Here is a 19,231-nt window from a genome sequence, read left to right as displayed (position 1 = left end):
TATTATTTCACTTCCCAAGAACAGGAGGTATATTTAAGGTACACTCAGCTTCACAACCAGGGAGCCTTCTCTTAGCTACTACCAATGCCATTATTAATCCATCCCAGAGACTTAAACACACATACACATGTACACACACACACGTATGCATGAACACACACACATACCTCTCGCACCAGTCAATGTTGATCTACATTCTATAACTGCCTCTAAGCATAGTTTTACTTAGAAGCATCACAGCAATTGTTGCTTATGAATCAACTTGTACAAGGCTTGGCATCATCTTTACCAGCAATGGCTATTGAGTAGGCAACGAGGAAGGCTCACTCTAATCCAAAGGCCTGGTGCAAAATGACGTCCCCACACCCCTGTGGAATGTGGTGAGGGGCGCCTGAGACTCCCATATCTCACAGAAATCCATAGACCTAGGGCTGCATGGGGCCCTCCTGAAGGAATCATTAATTACATGGATGTGTGTGACAACAAATACCATCTTCCTGATAGTGTAAATAAAGATCAACACACAATCAGCCGCCATTTTATCCAATCAAGTGTCCAGTGCTGCAGTTGTGAACTATGCCACAACTCTGGAGAAAGCTGTCATTGTTGCACCTGCATCATGGTATAAAGAACAATTGATTTGACTGCTATCCCAAGTGATTGCCAGTGGTTTGGTTGATTGTAATCATTAACTCCCATCACCTTTTGTGTGTTTCATATATTAAGTAAGTATTGGAAAAAAGCCAATTGGTTTGGCTTTGGCAGGGTGGTAAGATGGCTATATATTTTTTTTATTTTTTATTTCAAGAATGTGCCACAAAAAGACATAAATAAAATGTAAACGTGGACACCATGTGCTTCCCTTAAACATTCTTAATTTTAAAAAACATTCCTTGATGTGGCTGTTTTACAAGTAATTTATTTTATATAAACCTTTCAGCTATGCCATGCATTTTATTATTGTTATTATTATTTCGAAGAAGACAAGAATATATCAACAGCTAGCCAAGCTCGCGAAACTAAGCAGTTAAAATGTTGCAATGCTATCTTGACACTTTATAACCGTGAAAAGGAGACAGTAAATACATTTCCATCGAAGTGGGTACCCAAAGAACAGGCAAAATAAACAGCGCTATTTAAAGATAACATAAAAAATAAGCAAAATGAAAAAGCACAAATGGAACCAGGTTTTTCACTGAGGAGAAAGGGACTATTTTGAGGCCGATGTGAATAAGATGCAAACGGTTTGTGCAGTCACTCAAAGAGAAACGATACAGTAGGTAAAGTTGGCTTTCCCACAGTAGCGGCCCATGCAGGTAAGTGCAGTGGGGCGGGTGTGGGAGGATGGAAGTGACAAATGATGGAATTAGTGAAAATAAAAGAAACAAATTTAAAAAAACACTTACCTTGCCCTCGCCACATCGCCCTTACTTGCACGGGCAGCCCCTGGTCACCCATTGCTCCATGCTGAATGCGTTTGTGGGTGGAAGCAAAGTATGAATGACAATTTAGCAGATGAATGGATGAAGCCTGCGGCCCAAAAACTCCTTTATTTATGTATATAATGTTTGGATTGTTTGGAAAAACAATAGTTTGGTGTGAAAGCTAAAGCTCTCTGAAAGGCTAAACTTAAAACAAACAAGCAGTGTCAAAGTCAGTAAATCTGGGATGAGCTGCCAACCCTTTGAACATAGTGTTGGAAAGGCTTAACTCCACAGATCATTACTTGGCAGGAGAGGTTTGCAGGATAACGAATGCCCATGGGCGGGACTCTTGGGTGCATCGTTGATGGGATTAGACTTCCTGCAGCTCCTGCTACATTCTTCACCGAGCCAACATCAAAGACATTCAACTATTTTGATCCCTTTGCCGGCTCCATTCTGCAGCCTTGGGTTTCCCTCAGTGGCACAGGGCTGCAGGCTGGAGCTGCAGAAGGTTTGAAGTTATCAGATGCGACTTCGATGTCAGCCCTGGTGAAGAACATAGCAGGAGCTGCAGGAAGGCAATCCCACTGTTGATGCAACCTTGGCAGATCAGCTGGCAGGGAGGTCACAGTTGTATATTGGTTCTCTTGAAGAAGAGTTGCCAGGAAGTTTCTAAATCCCCACTTTGAGGGTTAGGCAGGGGGCATACACTGACATCAGCCAAGGCTTCCACCACCTCTGGAACAGTACTTGGGGTCAGGTCTCATTCTAAAGGAAGCCACCAGCAGGGTCCAGGGCAGGTCCAGTGGAACCTATTCAGCTAGGCTGTTCTAGGAACGTGTGCTTCTTGCAGCTTAGGTGTCCCTGTAGCTTAACAGGAGGTCAGTCAACTGACCCTTGGAATCCTCTACTTTGTCCTTCGGTACAAGTGGGAGCTGGTCCAGCCCTTAGGGTTTTCCTCACGTGCTTCAACAGAATGAGCATCCCTTGTTTTTCGTACTTTCATCGGTCTTGTAATGCTGTGCAGAGGGTGCCCAGGAGGGCCACGTTTATGCTTGGCACTAGCATTTGGGTGGGGGTGACTCTTGGTCCCTCATTAACCAATAAGTAAAGCTTCCCAGGGATAACCCTACCCATGTTTGCAGTAGTTCCTGTATACCTGACAGCAAAGAATCCCAGACTGCACTTCTGTACTCAAAACCAACATGGCAGAATATTTCATCCCTTGTGCAGAGATTCCTGCGCTCACCCACAGGCATAGCTTTGGACATTTCTAAACACCTCCTCAGGTCACTCTAAACCAGTTGTGGGACAGTTCCCATTGGGTTCGAAGCCAGCTTGACTAGGAAGAAAAAAGGCAGGCAGATACAGATATGAGCTACATTTAATGGTAACAGTCTAGGCATTCTTTGAAGTTCATGTAAGGGCTTTGCACCGGTCCCCAGCCATCTTGCTCAAGGAAGAAATACACTTCCCTTCACCCAAAGCTCCTTGTCCACTGTCTGGAAGCAATCCACTGCCCACCCAAGGGGAGTTATAATTGGTCAGATGATAACTAGACACTGGCAGGGACGCTTTTTGTTTTTGAGCAGAAACAGATACCTTTCTGAAAGTGTGTTTCTTAATAATAATATAATATTAGAACTTATGAGTACATTGGAATTTAAATGACTAATAGAATGAGTCCTTGAACTATTTTTCTAGCTATTCTCAAATTGAATATAGCACTGATTACATTGAATTGTGTACACCAGTGGTAGGCTATGAGACAGTCACCCTTATGATAGTGAAAAACGACTATGGAGGCATTTCACTTCCAGGGCATGTCTATCATTTATCATATATGCCCTATTTTTTAGTACTATGCAACCAGTCCTATGGGCATTTAAAGTCTACCTTAGGGGTGACTTATATGTATTAAAAATGAAGATATATGCATGTCCAAATGATTATTTTGACTGGTTGAAATAGCAGTTTTAAAATTGTACCAACAGGCTGCCATGGCAGACATGAAGATATATTTTACCTTGTGCTACATGTTGTACCATGTTGGACCTGGCCCTTTTTGCAGTGTTTCTGGCCCTTTTTGCAGGGTTATCCCTAAACCTTTTACCTTCTTCCTCCTATTTTTCTGACCTACGTTTTTCTGGTTTTAGGATTCTAGGCACTTTCCACTGCTACTCAATGCTAAAGTGCATGTTCTCTCTCCTCTAAACATGGTATTATTGGTTTACACCTGTTTGCATATTTGATTTACATGTAAGTCCCTTATAAAATGGTATCCCATATACCTTGGGCCTGTAAATTAAATGCTAATGGTGGCCTGCAGCACTGCTTGTTCCACCCAGAGAAGGAGCCTTTCAAACCTGTCTCAGGCCTGCCACTGCAGAGCCTGCTTGCGCAGTTTACTGAAACATTGACTTGGCATTTACAACTAGTTGCCAAGATTAAAACTCCTGTTTTACTTCCCATGGGTCACCCTATGGGCAGGGTGCTATGTACGTAAAAATCAGGACATGTGCTTTATTGTGTGGCATGTCTTGGTAGTGACAAACAGCCTATTTTGTTTCTCACTACTGTGAGGTCTACTCCTCTCATAGCCTAGCATTTGGAATTACCTTATATGTATTTAAGTGGTAATTCCTGATCTAAAAGAAGTAGTGTGACCACGTTTGGTATGTTTAGAGTGGTTGTGATGAATCTGGCTTACTGGTGTAGTTGGATTTTACATTACTATTTTTTGCCACTGTTAGAAAGTGGTCATTTCTCTGTGCTTATGACTGTGCTTTGCAGCCTTACTCCAATACAAGTGTAGGCCTGGATGACAGCAACACTTTGCGCATGCTTTCTAGACAGCCATCACACAGGAAGGGTTAGGTGTGACAGGGTTATATGTGCATTCATCTGCATGCTGATGGCCTTCTTGGCCTGGGGGGGAGAGGAGCATTCATACTTTACATTTATATTGGCTGTGTCCTGCCCTCACACAATTTGCTGATTTACCCCCAACTGATGTCTAGAGCCAGGACTAGTGGTGAAAGGGATTGTGGTGCACGTCCTTTGCAGTTCCCCCTTTAACAAAGACATTTTTGAGTATAGGTACAGGGGCTCTGACCCCATGATTTGAGACACTTTGGGGCCGATTCCGATCCGGGTCGGAAGGGCACCGAACACGATCCGGCTGGAAAAACTACGAGCCGTACGCGTGTTTTCCGGCCGACTCGTACAGCTGTACGAGCGAGCAAGTACGATGTGAGCTACATGAAATTCACCGACCGAGTCGTTTCCGGGTCCGAACCGCTCCGTATGTCTCAGTCGGAAGCTAACCGTGGCTTGCAATGGATGCGATTTACATCCGAGCCAGTACGATGCATGTGTCGGACCCCCTAACACCCGCAGCCCTACGACTCGGACAGAGGGGGAGACCTATGGGTCTCCCGAACACAGGCATGTACAGTGCGGATGGCACCGACGCGTACCCACTGTAGGGGTGCACTTGTTCGAGACGTACCCATTCAATCAATGGGAGCCCATGTATGCGTCGTACGACCGGCTCCCATTGACTTCTATGGGAGTCTGACCGAACAGAGTCCGACAGCATACGTGCGCATCGTACTCGCTCGTTCGGACTGTAGGGGTCCAGCTCGGTCGGAAAACACTCCAGATCCGACTCGGTCAGAGTGCTTTCCGACCCGGATCGGAATCGGCCCCTTAGTGGGGATTGTAACTAGCCACTGCTGGCTGTGCATATGCAAATTGCCAGACAGAACTGCTGTGCTGCCAGGAGGGACTGCCACTTAGCTAACTGCTTTGCTGTGTTGGCCTGCTGCTTGCTGTGTGCTGTAGGAGCGAGTGCCACTCTCCCTTTTGTTGCTGGCCTGCTGCCAGCTGCCTACTGCTGTGCAAGGACTCCAAGTGCTCTCCAAGGGCTCCTGCCTTTTTTCAGGAAGTCCCAGGGCCATAAAGGACTTCCCCTGCACACCTGATCTCTGCAACTTTGTCCCCATCTGACTGCGGGGTTCATACCAAGTATCTTAAGCCGTGTTATATCAAGAAGGCATAACTGACAGTGTGTGCCGACAAGGTGCTATCCTTCCGACTTGGCCAATCACAACCTGCGGTGGTTAGCTGTTCTCCCCCCAAAGTGGCATCACCGAAGCCCATTCAACACGCTTGACATGTCTCCCAGATTCTCAGTGCGGGATAGCCAATCCCAGCACAGCTCCAATTGTCACGTGGGCCCCCGCCGGGGAAACCGCAGCCTCAACATAACTCGCTCTGACCAAGTTGTATGCCAAAGGCAGCTCAGCACAGTTTGACAAACCCTACAAGTGATACAGCGGCAGAGGTGGTCCGTGTGACTCAAAGCCATAAGGTAGTGTGTCTATTGAGATGTACGGAGTCCCCACAATCGCTCTGCACTCTCATGCGGGCGACGAGAGCCTGCTGGTGACATCAATCCCGAGTGACCGGCCGTACAGACCTAGGAGTCGCAACTCTTGGGTGAGGTACTTTATTGATCACTCAATGACCAGGAACCTTACGAGCTCCCGAATTATTACCGCCCAGGGTTTAAAAGATGCGCATGCATTTGCAACCCCAGGTTTTTTCCCTACATGTTTATAACTGCATAACTTAGGAAATACTTCTCTGATTTGAGTTGTGCTTACTTTGTTTTGTTCAGAATAACGAGGGCTATCTGGATATTCACATATCAGAGGAAGCCCAGACTATACAATAATTGTTTTGGTCTCATCTTGTTCAAGACAACAAGTAATATTTGATGCCTTTGCTATCTTTAAATGTATACATGATATTTATGTTGTTTTGGTTCTAATGTATTGATAATACAAGGAAACTTTTATAGAACCCAGTGGTATTTTTTTTTTGTGTGTTCAATTGTGTTTCTGTGTGAATGTGTTGCCAAACGCTTTACATATTGCCGCTGATGATAAGCCTGACTGCTCTGCGTCAAGCTACCAGAGGGTGAGCACAGGTTATCTTTGGTGTGTAACTTACCTGCCCTGACTAGAGTGGTGGGTTCTGCCTGGCTTAGGTGCATACCCTAGCCAACCAGAAACCCCATTTGTAACTCACCATATACTAAAGATTTAGAGGTAAGTTAGATGTGCCAATAAGGTGTGTGTCCAACATGTTTTTAGGGGGACTAGCACATCAACCAGAAAGCTGTGTCCCAGTGTGAAGAATCCAAAAACCAGCAATCAAAACTAGCAAAAGCTATGCGTGACCACGCAAAACCTATACTCCGCAATATAAAAACAACTTTGACTAAAACCAAAGATATATTTTGGTCTCAAAAGCACACATTCTCTTGGAAGTCCGTGGCACTGAAGGAAGTGACTTTGTGTGCACATATGCTCTTTGTGAAAGGGCAGAATTTATCACTCAGCTACATATTGGCTGAAGTGGGTTAACCCATTGCCCCGCGCTTTATGCCGTGTTGGGAGAAAGAAAAATGTGAATGACACAATGAACAGACCAATGGTTATAGAAGACTCTATGAAAGATCCTATAAATCAATATTTTATATAATGCTTTTAATAAAATCAAAAAGTATTGGTTAATACCAGCCCTAAAAACAATAATGCATACATACATACATACTGTTGGCAATTGGTTTACTAATTGAAGGGGGTGAAACCCTACTCAAGCACCAACGACAATCTCTGTCAGGGTAAAACATAAGCAAATCCCAAATTAACTTGTGCTTAACCCTATGGTAGCTTGACACAAAGCATTCAGGCTTAACTTAGAGACAATGTGAAAGGTATTTATGCTGCACTTCAAACAGTAGTAAAGTGAAAACAAAATATAAGAAAAATCCCACACCAAGGGAGTCACTACGATAGCGGGCGGATTGCCACCGCCCATATGGCGATGGCGATCTGCCCGCTAAAATCCACCGCCCGCATGACTATTCCCCACATTACGATGGCGGGGAGACCGTCCGCCGGTTTTCCGCTGGTAGGCAATCCGCTCGATTGCCTACCGGGCGGAAAAGCCCAGGAATATGGTGGCTGTGCCTTGCAGGCACCACCATCCATATTATCATCATGGCGGTAAACTGCCTTTCCATAGTGGAGACTCCGCCATGGAATGGCAGGCGGTTTTGTCTTTGGGGGCCTGTTGCGGGCCCCCAGGGTGTTCGGGAGGAGTGGGGGGTGCACAGGGGGTGCTACCTATGGTACCCCTCTGCATTGTCAAGGACATGGTGGCACGCACCTCGCGGTGCCTGTCACCTTGTGCATGACAATGCTGGGAGTGGAGGATGCCACCGCCACGGTGGCGGTGGCATCCTAATTGCAGGTGCGGGACCGCCGTACCACTGGCGGCTGGTCCCAGCACCGCTAGGGTGGCGGGCGGACTAAAATCCTCCCGCCATTCTAATGGGCTCCCAAGTGAGAAAAATGCAGTAAAATGTAATAAATGATTTGAGATCAAAACAACAGAAATCTAATCAGTAGAACTGGGGATATGCAATTTGGTTGTGCCCGTCGGGTACAAAGTCACAAGTTCAGACCAACCACGATGCAGTGCAGGCCGGATAGAAGGACCAGGTTAGGCCCACTGAAAAGAGCCCCTTAAATCCTGGTTGCAGAGTGATGTGGGATCCCGAGGTGAGGATTCGTCGAGCAGTGGAGGTTCCAAGGAGCTGAGATGCTGTGATGCGGAGTCCTACATCGCTATCCAGGATGCCATCGATGAAGAGTGTGCAATGCGAAGTCCTGCATCGACGATGCTTCATGCACTGGCAGTTACGAAGAAGCTGCAGGGCTGCAATACAAAGTTCTCTGTCATTGTCGAGGAGGCTGTCGACAAGGAACTTGCTATGTGATGCCCTGAATTGAGGATGTATAGCAGTATATCTGAGGAGACTACAGTCTGCGATTGAAGTCCAGAGTCTGTGATGTTTTTCACTGCAGCAGTTCTGAAGTGAAGGTGCGAGGAGGTGCATCGTGCTGCGTCAGTTCCGTTCACAAGACCACAGCTGGGCTAGCAGAGCACCATCAGACCCTCTTCCAATCGTCCAGGATTGGGGTGGAACCACTTGAGGGGCAAGAGTCACAGCAGACAGAGTCAAGGTGCTGGGCTCAAGGTGGTTGGGGCATGTTCTGTCCCTGAGGTTCAGATCAAAAGGCCAGCATGTTAGTCCTTCGAGTCACTCGGATTAACCTGGAATCAAGATGCAGGTCCAGTCCTTCTCACTCAGGCAGCAGAGCAACAGGGAAACATAGTTGCAGTCTTTCTGAAAGACCAGCACACCAGTCCTTCTGAGTCTTCTACAGATCCAGAGGTGTACTGAAGAGTAGGGTGTGAGTGTCCAATTGTTTATAACTGGCACCAGTTTTGAAGTACAAGAAGGTTGTGGAGGTTTCCACCACAGAAGTGTTTGTAATTTACTGCCTCTCTGCCCTAGCCCCAACTTGTCTGGGGACACAAAAGACTAATGTCAAACCCTACGCTTACAAGTGTGGTAGGTGGCAGGTCCTCCCTGTCATCAAGTCAGAGATGGCCCATCCTGCCAACACCTATTTTCCCTTTGTCTCACTGTCTGGGAGCAATACGCAAAGACCAACTGCCAGCTACACCGAGTCATGAGACCCAGGATACAGGCAACAAGCACTAAATGTTTGGGACAAGAAAATGACAACTTTCTAAAAGTTACATTTCCAGAACTGTGATTTAACATCCAACTTTACCATTAAAGAGGGCTTCAAATTACAATACTTTAGACATCAAACTCAACATTCCTCTCTGCTCCCAATTTAAAGTCATCCCTTATTGACTGCAACAAGTTAACCCAATATTCTCCCATGGGAGAGGCAGGACTTTTCAGTATCAGACCACTTAAAACTTTTTGAATACACTGCACCCTGTCCTTTTGGCTGTTCAGGCCAACCGTAGGTGTGACATATGAGAAAGGAAGTCATAAGGTAGGCAAAAGGTTTATTTTGCCAGGTCAAAATGGCAGTTTAAAACTGCCCACACAGGTAGCAATGGCCAACCTGAGACATGTTTTAAAAAGCTACTTAAGTGGGTTGTACTATAGGTGCTGCAGGCCCACCAGTTGAATTTATTTCACAGTCCCTGCGTACATGTGGTTCCACTTGACTAGGGACCCACAAGTAAATTAAATGTGCCAAGTGGGTGTAAGCTAATTTTACCATGTTTAGAGCAGAGAGCACACACACTTTAGCCCTGGTTAGCAGTGGTAAGGGGCACTAAGTCCAAAAGCCAACAAAAATAAGATCAACAAAAGTGGAGGAGTAAGCCCTGTAGAGGCAACTGTAGTCATGACTGTGACTGTGGCAATGATGTAAATGCCTGATACTGCTGCTGCAGGTCCATGGAGGGGTTGATGACCTTATGAAGGGAGCTATATGTGCCCTTTTCTTAAAGGGTAGCTGATTGTCCTGTGGGGGGGTTGCATATTTTGAGGGGGACTTGTTTGTGTCCCATCAAGAGGCCCTTGTAGTCTCGCTGATGCAGTCTGAGTGGCCAGGGATGCCCTGCCTTTTGAAAATAGTGGATAATCCTTAGTGTTTTTCTTTCCATCCTCCTGACAGTTGGATCAAGATTTTCCAATATTTTGTCATCAGGGTCCGGTTCTTCCTTTGCTCTTGTTCCTTCCTCTGGCCCCCCATGCTATCTTCTCCCTAACTGGATCCCTTGCACCAAAGTCCTGGTTGGGTTTTGGTGGCTCCTCTTCCGAGCTCTCAAAGCTAGAATTTATAATACAGCCGGGTCTTGTTTTTAGATCATGCACTGCTCTTGCCGCGGCTGATACGGCCTTCGATTGAGCTAACCGCGTTTTTGCTTGAGGCCCACAGCTGAATCAACTTCAGCCATTAGATTTGACAGCATTCAGTGCTTTCCCATTTTCACCTTTGAAAGTAGGGGCCTCTTCCAGCAACAGCCCCCAGGTTTAAGCAATCCGAGTAAATCCAGGATTATACTCAGTCCTCCGATGACTCAGCCCAGCTCTTTGTAATTTTTTTTTCTTTTGTTTCCTTCTTTAGAGTTACTTATTTCTTGTTCTCTTTATCCACTCCTTTGTTCTGCTCCTTTGACTACAATCCCAGGCAAAGTTATGGCAATACTCCTGCAGGGGTAGAAGACGGGTGTCCAGAACCACCGTCCGAACTATAGTGGAATGGGCAACTTCACTCACTTCTCCCTCTCAGGTTTCCTTGCAGGGTGTCTGCCCTTGGTCCCTGTGGGTCCTTTAGACTTCTACGCCAGGAAAAAAGCCAAGAAATAGCCAAAAAAATGCAGAAAAGCTCACCTCCTCCCCGCTCGCTCTCCACATACAAGGCGCTTCACGGGCTCATCTTTCTGCCAAACCGAGCTGAAGCTTTCCTCATAATTCCACCGTCAGGCATCAGGCGTCAGCCATCAGCCTCAGTCAAACACAAGAGCCAAGAAGGCGAGAAGGAGGCGTGGAATTCAGTTCCCGGTAATTGTCTGCCTCGGGGAGCGCCGCCTGTGAAAAGCCTCAAGACCTCGTCGCCATCGCTGTGTCATCCATTCGATACGGCGTGCTGTTCATTCAATCAATCAATAAATAAGTCAGGGATTTGTAAGCGCGCTACTCACCCGTGAGGGTCTCAAGGCGGGGGGGTGCGCAGATCCAATTCAGCCGAACAGCCAGGTCTTGAGGGCCATCCTGAAAGTGTTCAGGGAGGGGGCGCATCTGATGTCTGCTGGTAGCTCGTTCCAGGTTTTGGCTGCAATGTGGGAGAAGGATCTTCCGCCTGCTCTGGCTCTGTGGATGTGCGGGGTCTCAGCTAGTGCGAGGTTGGCAGATCGGAGGTTTCTTTTGGGTACCTGGAAGTTTATTCTGTCATTGAGGTATTTGGGTCCGTTGTTGTGAAGGCATTTGTAGGTGTGAGTGAGGTGACTCTCTTCTCCATGGGAGCCAGTGGAGTCTCCACAAGTGTTGGCTGATGTGTTCGTGCCGGGGGATGCCAAGGACGAGTTTGGCCGCGGTGTTCTGTATCGTCTGGAGTTTGCGACGAAGGGTCTCATTGATGCCGGAGTAGAGAGCATTTCTGTTTTCCAGTTTGCTGGTGATGAGTGCATGGATGACTGTCTTCCTTGACTCAGGGGGATCCATTTGAAGGTCTTTCAAAGGATGCAGAGGGTGTTGAAGCAGCTGGAGGTGACGGCGTTGACCTTGGTGGCGGTGTCCTCGTCGTGATTGGTGTCCAGCTGGAGATGGTGGGCTGGCCAGTGTCTCTGGGGGGCGGGGGGCCGGCTGAGGTGTCATGAGTGTGGTCGAAGAAGTTGACGCAGAGTGTCCTGATCTTGAGGTAGAAGTAGGTTCCAAGCTTGTCGCAGAGGTCTTGGGATGGGGTGATGTCTGTGGCTTCGCTGCGTGGGTTGATGAAGTCCCAAATGACACTGAAAAGTTTCTTGCAGTTCGTGGAGTTGGCGATGATTTTTTTGTGGATGAAATTCCGTTTGGTTGTTCTGATTTGGTGGTGGTAGTGAGTCATGGCGTCCTTGTAGGTAGAGTAGTTATCAGTTTTCTTGGTGTTTCTCCAGTTTTTCTCCAGACGTCTGCAGGTGCGCCTGGTTTCTTGGAGATTGGTGATTAACCAGGTGACTTTCCTTGGGCGCTGTTTGCTGGGGTTGCGTAGCGAGGCAAGCTTATCCGCGCAGTTGCAGATCCAGGTGTGGAGTCCTGTGGCTGCGATGTTTGCATCAGGTGTCCAGGTGGGTTTGTTTAGGGTGAGTTCAGTTGCTCGTTGGTAACCTTCCTCCAGTTCCTTCGTGGTGGGTGGGGGGTGGTTTTGGTGCCTTTGGTTTGTTGACGGTGTCCTCACACCCCCTGTCGAATTCAAAACTATCACAAACTATTTTGATTAACTTTGCTGATTACCATATCAAAGAAAAGATATTAACCAAAGCAATCCAGCAGAGACAATTTTTGATTAATGATGTATACAGTTGTTGGATTTTTGCTGACATGCCGGCAGCTGCTGCACGTCGGCGAAAACAGTTTGTCAAAATGCTATATCTTTTTAAGGTACAAGGTGCTCAGGCCTCAATAGCTCATCAGTCGAAGCTAAGAGTGCTTGTGAGAGGCAAGTTACATATGTTTGCGAATATAGAGGAAGCCCAGGACCTGCTGAGAGAAATCTCCTCCGCAAATTAGAATAGAATCACTAAATTACTGTGAAGGGTTGTTGAGGTGGGGGGAGGGGTCACTTAGGGTGCAGCACTAAGGCGCCCCATAAGAGCTGCTGGGAAGGGAGGAGAGGGGTCTTGCGGGTCCATTGCCCATCTCTAGGGGAGGGGAGGGTGTGGGCGGGGTGGGAAGAGGTGGGTTGGTGGTGCAAAAAAGGAAAAATTAGCAGAATCATAGTAGTTAGGTGGCAGGAAAATAGGGTGCTGAAGCGAGTATCATTACATCTAGGCATTAATTATAGAGATGGGTATCAAATGTCGGATAATTTCAGTCAATGCAATTGGAGTATTGAACAAACAAAAGTATGGAGGAATAATAAGATGGTTAGCTTCTTTTTCAACACAAGTCCTTTTTCTTCAAGAAAATCATCTGAAAACAAATACTCTAAAACACTTTATCCCTAAATCATTTTTGAAAGTTTTTTTGCCTCAGCAGGGATGGCAATAAAGGGTGTTGTTATATATTTTAATCGGGGGCTAGACTGGGAGTTTGTCCAAATTCACAGGGATCCTCATGGGCGATGGCTATGGGTGATGGAGAATTTAAACTGGACTATTCTAAATGTCGCCAATTACTACGGCCCAATTACTGATGACCCCACATCTGTGGCTAGTATTAATGAGCTACTTAGAGGGGCTGCAGGGCAAAATATTTTTGGAGGGGACTTTAACTATATTCAAGACTCGACAAAGAACCCTTCAAATAAAAACAAAAAAACAACTGAAATCAAAGACAATTTTTTTTTTAGATATCATTACACAATATCCATCAGTTACTTGATCCCTGGCGTAGAGCCGATAGGGAAGTACTAGAATATACCTGCTACTCCCAAATTGATTTTTCTTTAACATCTTGCTCTTTGAAATGTATTTGCTCAGAAATGGGGGCCAATTCATTTTCAGACCATTCTTTGGTCTCTGGTCTTTCGACATAGAAATAGAGGAGGGTAGGAGGATAATATTCAGCTGGCAGATGGATTGATTCCTTCTCTCAAATCAACAATGTATAACAGACATAAGAGAATGGATACAAGATTTTTTTCAGGCCAATAAGGGTACAGCGGAACTCTTTTCAGTATGGGGGCTTTCAAGGCTTCAATCCGTGGAGAGTTGGTCGCCTTTATGGCCGCTCAGTTCAAAAATCAGAGGACTGACATAGCCAAAGTTCAGTTGCCAGTTGATCCTGCCTTGCTGCAGAAAAATGCCTCTTTACGAGAAAATGAGACAGTTGGAGGGCAGCTTGATAAAGCAATAAAGGAACTAAGAGAGCTGTTTCTCATAGAAAAAATGAATAGCTTCCAGGCATTCCAGCAGCGAGCATACGAAGAGCGTCAAATGATAGGCAAACTGCTAGCTTGGTCAACTAAGGTAAAACAGGAAGCAGCCTTAATCACTGAAGTATTAGATCCTGGTACTAGAGTCCTGGTGACTGACAAGGACAAGTTTGCCCAAGTGTTTTAGGAGCATTATGATCAGCTATATGCTACCAAATACATGGTTGGGCAAGAGGCAATCCAACAATACTTTGAGAATGTCAATCTCCCGTACTGATCAAATACTCAGGTTGAGGAGATTTAAGGCAATATATCAGAAGCAGAAGTTCTGGCAGCCCCTGCATCAATGGCGGGAGGAAAAGCATGTGGCAATGATGGGTTACCAACAGAATTTTATAAGGTCTTTGCTAAGAATTTAACACCCTTTCTGGTTGAGATTTTTAATTATGTCAAAGCAGGTGGCTTGGTCCCCACAGCTTTTAAAGAATCCATCTGTGCCAGTTTAGAAAGAAGTGGAAAAATCCTAGGGATATTAATTACTCTAGACCAATCAGTCTACTAAACTCTGACTATAAACTTTTTCCGAAAAATGTGGCACATGGTTTAACTCCTTTGGCACAAGTAGTGATTCATAGGGATCAGATAGGGTTTGTCGTAGAGAGATTAATGTCCACAAACTCAGAGCTTTTAGTACAGGCACTTGACTTTTTAATAGTACTCCAGCTCTTGTTATGATGATATACGAAAAGGCGTTCGATTTGGTGAATTAGGATGCTCTTTTCTACAGTCTGGGTAGGTATGGGGTTCTCCCCAGGTCACACAAATGTTATGGAATATTTATCCAAAGCCAAAGGCAAGCCTGTCTGCCCCCGTCCGTGTCCGGAGCACGTCCAGCACCAGCCATGTAGCTGGTTTTCAATCAGATAAGGTACTTTCGCCGACTCTCTTAAGGCATTTAAGGAATTTAAATATTGAAAATAAGTGCGGACATTATATAGATGTAGACAAAATTAGAGGCCCTGCTACCTGCTGGGAATGCCGAGCACAGTTGCCACTTGCTGAAATCAAACACACAATGGTAAAAACCAAAGTAGTTAACCATCAGGCGGTAATAAAGGGGGGACTAATTAATGTACATTCCCTAGTTAAACATTCACTTGACATCAGAGAGCTAATCACAGAAAAAGAATTAGACTTCTATATATAACGGAAACTTGGCTAAAAGAAGACTGTAACCCAGATATTGCAGTTGCATTGCCCCCTAACTATATGATCTGTAGGAAGGACAGAGAGGTCAGTAGTGGGGGAGGGTTGGCCATTATTCACAGAGACTCACTACAATGGAAAAACTTTAACTTACACGCGCTCAAGGGTGCAGAAAGCCTCGGCTTCTGCTGCGCTATAAATGGATCATTCTCATTCTCTGGGGCTTTCATCTATCGCCCTCCTGGCAATAGCAGTACCTTCCTTAACTCATTAGGGGAAACACTCAGTCACGCTCTGTTTAGGTACGCCAACTTTACCATGCTCTGAGATATATCTACACTTAGAATGTGGTAACAACCCTGGGGTCACCACCTTCCTGGAAACAATCACTTCCCTTGGCCTGAATCAACTGGTTAAGGCACCGACACACAAGGCAGGACATACGTTGGACGGAGTCTGCTCCAACTTCACCTCACTTCGAATAGAGGCACCTACCCCGCAGGCTTGGTCAGACCATTACTTTTATCCCCCTGGCCATCTTAATACCCAAGACTGTACAGGCAGCCATGAACAGTCCTATGGCGGCGCAGAGGCGTAAATGGCATCTGCTAGCCACTAACCCCAATCTGCCCATAATAGCCCAAGAAAACACGTGAACTCTTACTGGTGAGCCAGCGGAGGATTCCCACCGCTTCCACACTTGGATAACGGCCATAAGTGAGGAATTAATTCCATCTAAGCACACTACCAGAAGGGGTAAAATAAAATCACACAATGACCCATGGTTTACTAAAGACCTAGCGAAGCAACATCTATACTGTAAACAACTAGAACGTAGATGAAGAAGGGATTATGAGGTAGCCATTTTACATATCTTTAAAACCTCCAGGAAACCATACCACTCAGCTATTAAATTAGCAAACAAAGATTATTCTGGGAACAGAATAGCTATGGCGAAGCAAAACCAAAAAGGGATATTTGCAACCGTAAAATCCTTTATTGACCCCAAAGCCTTACACTCAGAAGTTCCTCCCTCTCATACTCTTTGCAATGATATTGCAACATATTTTGAGGACAAGATCAAGAATATCCAAAAGGTATCCAAAAGGATTTTGGAACTTCAAGCTCACAAGAACCCGTTAATGAACATGAGCTGGATTACAGGCATGATATGCCCGTCCTTCATGCCTTTCAAACTGTCACTCTTTCACAGACACAGAAAGCTATTTTAGCCTGTAAATCGGGTTCGCCATTGGATGCGTGCCCCCCAACGACACTACATCATATCATGGATATAGTAAATCCTGTGATTAATTACATTTTGAATTCCTCTCTTGCCTCCGGCATGGTGCTTGATGAGTGGAAATTTGCTATAGTGAAGCCACTAAAGAAAAAAAAAATATTGACCCATCTAATATTTCTAATTATAGGACTATATCCTTAATGCCCATTTTGGGTAAAATCACTGAAAGAATGGTCTATAAGGAACTTTCTAATTTCTCCGAAACAGCCCAGATTTTAAACCCTCAAAAATCTGGCTTTCGCCCGAAACACTCTGAAATTCATCACAGATAATGGCAGGAAGGCAGTGCGGATCCTTCTCAATTTGTCTGCCGCTTTTGATACCATCTCTCATGACATCCTCTTGGCCAGACTAAAATCTTGTGGCGTTTCTGACACAGCACTGGCTTGGATCCCGTCCTTCTGTCCAATCGGAGGCAAGCAGTCTCCCTTGGCACCTTCCTTTCCTCAGAACGCACCGTCACCACGGGAGTCCAACAGCGCTCCTCACTTAGCCCACTTCTATTTAATATATACATGGCCCCGCTTATTTCCCTCATTTTGGGTTATGCGATTGAAACAACGCTTACGACACTCAGCTGATCCTGCCCCTTGATAAAAACTTCACGGAAGGTGAAGCAAACTTCAAATCCTATCTTACGGAGGTCATCAAATGGATAAAAAACAATCACCTCCGATGTATCACGGATAAGACTGAAATTCTGCTGATAGGAAAAGATAACCCGTTTCAACCCAAGGTTTGGTGGCCGGAAGATGCAGCAGCCCCTCCATACACTGTGGAGGTGGCCAAAAACCTAGGGGTGTGGTTTGACTCCTCTCTTTCCTTCAAACCCCATGCACTTAAGGTGGTGGGAACATGCTTTGGCTAATTAAAACCATGAAAAAATCCTTTGATTTGATTCCGCTTTCTGCGAGGAAAACCGTGGCGGTGGCGCTAATACTTTTGCGCCTAGACTACTGCAACAGCCTCCTGGCAGGGGTCAATAAATCTACCCAGGAAGTGCAGCACGCAGCAGCCAGATTGGTTTTAAAACTTCCCCGGAGGGCTTCAGCTTCAGCAGCACTAAAAACTCTTCACTGGCTCCTGCTACAAAAGAGAATTATATTCAAACTCATTGTCACTACCTTCAGAGCTATTTGCCTAATGGGTCCAGTATATCTCTCTACAAGATTCACACCATACACTACAACGAGGACACTCAGATCTGCATCTGCAAACCTACTCAAACCGCCTGGTTTTAAACTGAAAACGCAGGGAGGTAAGTCTGCAACTGTGTTAGGTGCAAAGGCTTGGAATCTTATGCCATACAAATTGAGATCGATAGAATCTGAAAAGCAGTTTAGAAAGGTCCTAAAGACCTGGATCTATGGAGCACCCGACGAACTTTGCCTAGCCCTGATCTTGGTCTCCATTCTCCACTGCTAAGTTTGTTATCTGTACAGCGCCAGGAGGCTCCTTTTGGAGTGACAGTTTGCGCTTTATAAATGCCACCTTTCATTTCATTTAATTTCATCAAGGTTTTTATTAATTCTAACCTGGCGGGGATAGTTAATGTTAACCAGGCAAGGGTACCCCTTTCTCTCCAGTGCTTTTTTACCTTTTGTATTGATCCCCGGGCCACCAAAATTCATAGCAATATGGTGATCAGAGCACCAATATTAAGATTTGCAAAATTAAAGCTGTTTGCGGATGACATCATGCTCTATCTTTGTCAGAAAGGCAGAATTTAGAGCTATCACTAGCAAAATGTATTCAATCCAAATTGATCAGAGGATATCAAATTAATCATAACAAGTTTGAGATTTTAACTATTAATACTGCAAGTGACTTTCTCCCTGAAAATCTTAAGCGATAAGCCCTTGATCCTAAACCAATCCGATGTTTAGGGATATGTTACTAATTAATATTGAGAACTTTATGAATTAAACTATGAAGCCATGCGGAATAGAATTAAAATATTGCTAGAAGAATGGTTGTTACTACACCTTACATTGATAGGCCGTGTGGCCCTTATAAAAATGTCCATTCTACCATTACTTGTTTTTCTTTTTACAAACATCCCTATAAAAAACATTATGATTTATTTAAATTAGTTAGCAACGATGTTCAGAGAGTTTGTATGGAGTAAGAAGGCACCAATGGTAAAACATTCAGTGCTTCAACTTGATATTAATCAGGGTGGGTTTGCACTTCCGCAAGTTCATACATATTATGAAGCAGCCATTTTAGATCTAACAGCCTGTTTAGTTGACTCCAGGGGATCAGTTGATAACTTCTTTTGGACAAAATGATGCAGGAGGCTGGCTCGCAGATTCCAGCATTTTAAAAAACACCTGAACGCACCTAAAAAACGAGGTATAAGACCTTGCAGGAATATTCTTTTAGACTTCAGACTTTTTACTCAAAGCAGGCTTGCTCCACAGGGTTTTACTACTGAAAACTAGGTGAATGTAAACTTCTGGGCCTCCAAATACAGACTAGACATTTAGGTGCCGATTCCGATCCGTTAATAATATTCCCTGTACGAATCGTATCCGTATTTTTTTACGTACGAATCGTACAAGTCCTGTACAAACTGGCAAGTACGATTCGTATGTGAAAAACTACATACGAATCGCATTGGGAAAATTCCCCGACACGTCCCCGGACAGTTTTACATACGATTCGGAAAACTGAAGTCCGAGCGCGCAAGTACGATCCGTCCCGTCCTTCAGAATGTACAACCGTATGGAAAAAACACCGTACGGAGCAAACTTCTATAGCAACCATGGAGACGTCCAAACATGTGTCCGCATACGCGCAGTACCCCC

General features: G+C 45.2%; 1 protein-coding gene across 1 annotated transcript in view; it reads left to right on the top strand.

The window, feature by feature from the left end:
* The window catches only part of LOC146813029 (killer cell lectin-like receptor subfamily B member 1A), a 125,618-nt gene that overhangs the window by 59,171 nt on the left and 47,216 nt on the right, over positions 1 to 19,231 (top strand). The window lies entirely within an intron of this gene.

This window comes from Triturus cristatus, chromosome 7 (genome assembly GCF_964204655.1).
Source record: "Triturus cristatus chromosome 7, aTriCri1.1, whole genome shotgun sequence".
Taxonomy (NCBI): domain Eukaryota; kingdom Metazoa; phylum Chordata; class Amphibia; order Caudata; family Salamandridae; genus Triturus; species Triturus cristatus.
This window is presented reverse-complemented; position numbering and strand designations above follow the sequence as displayed.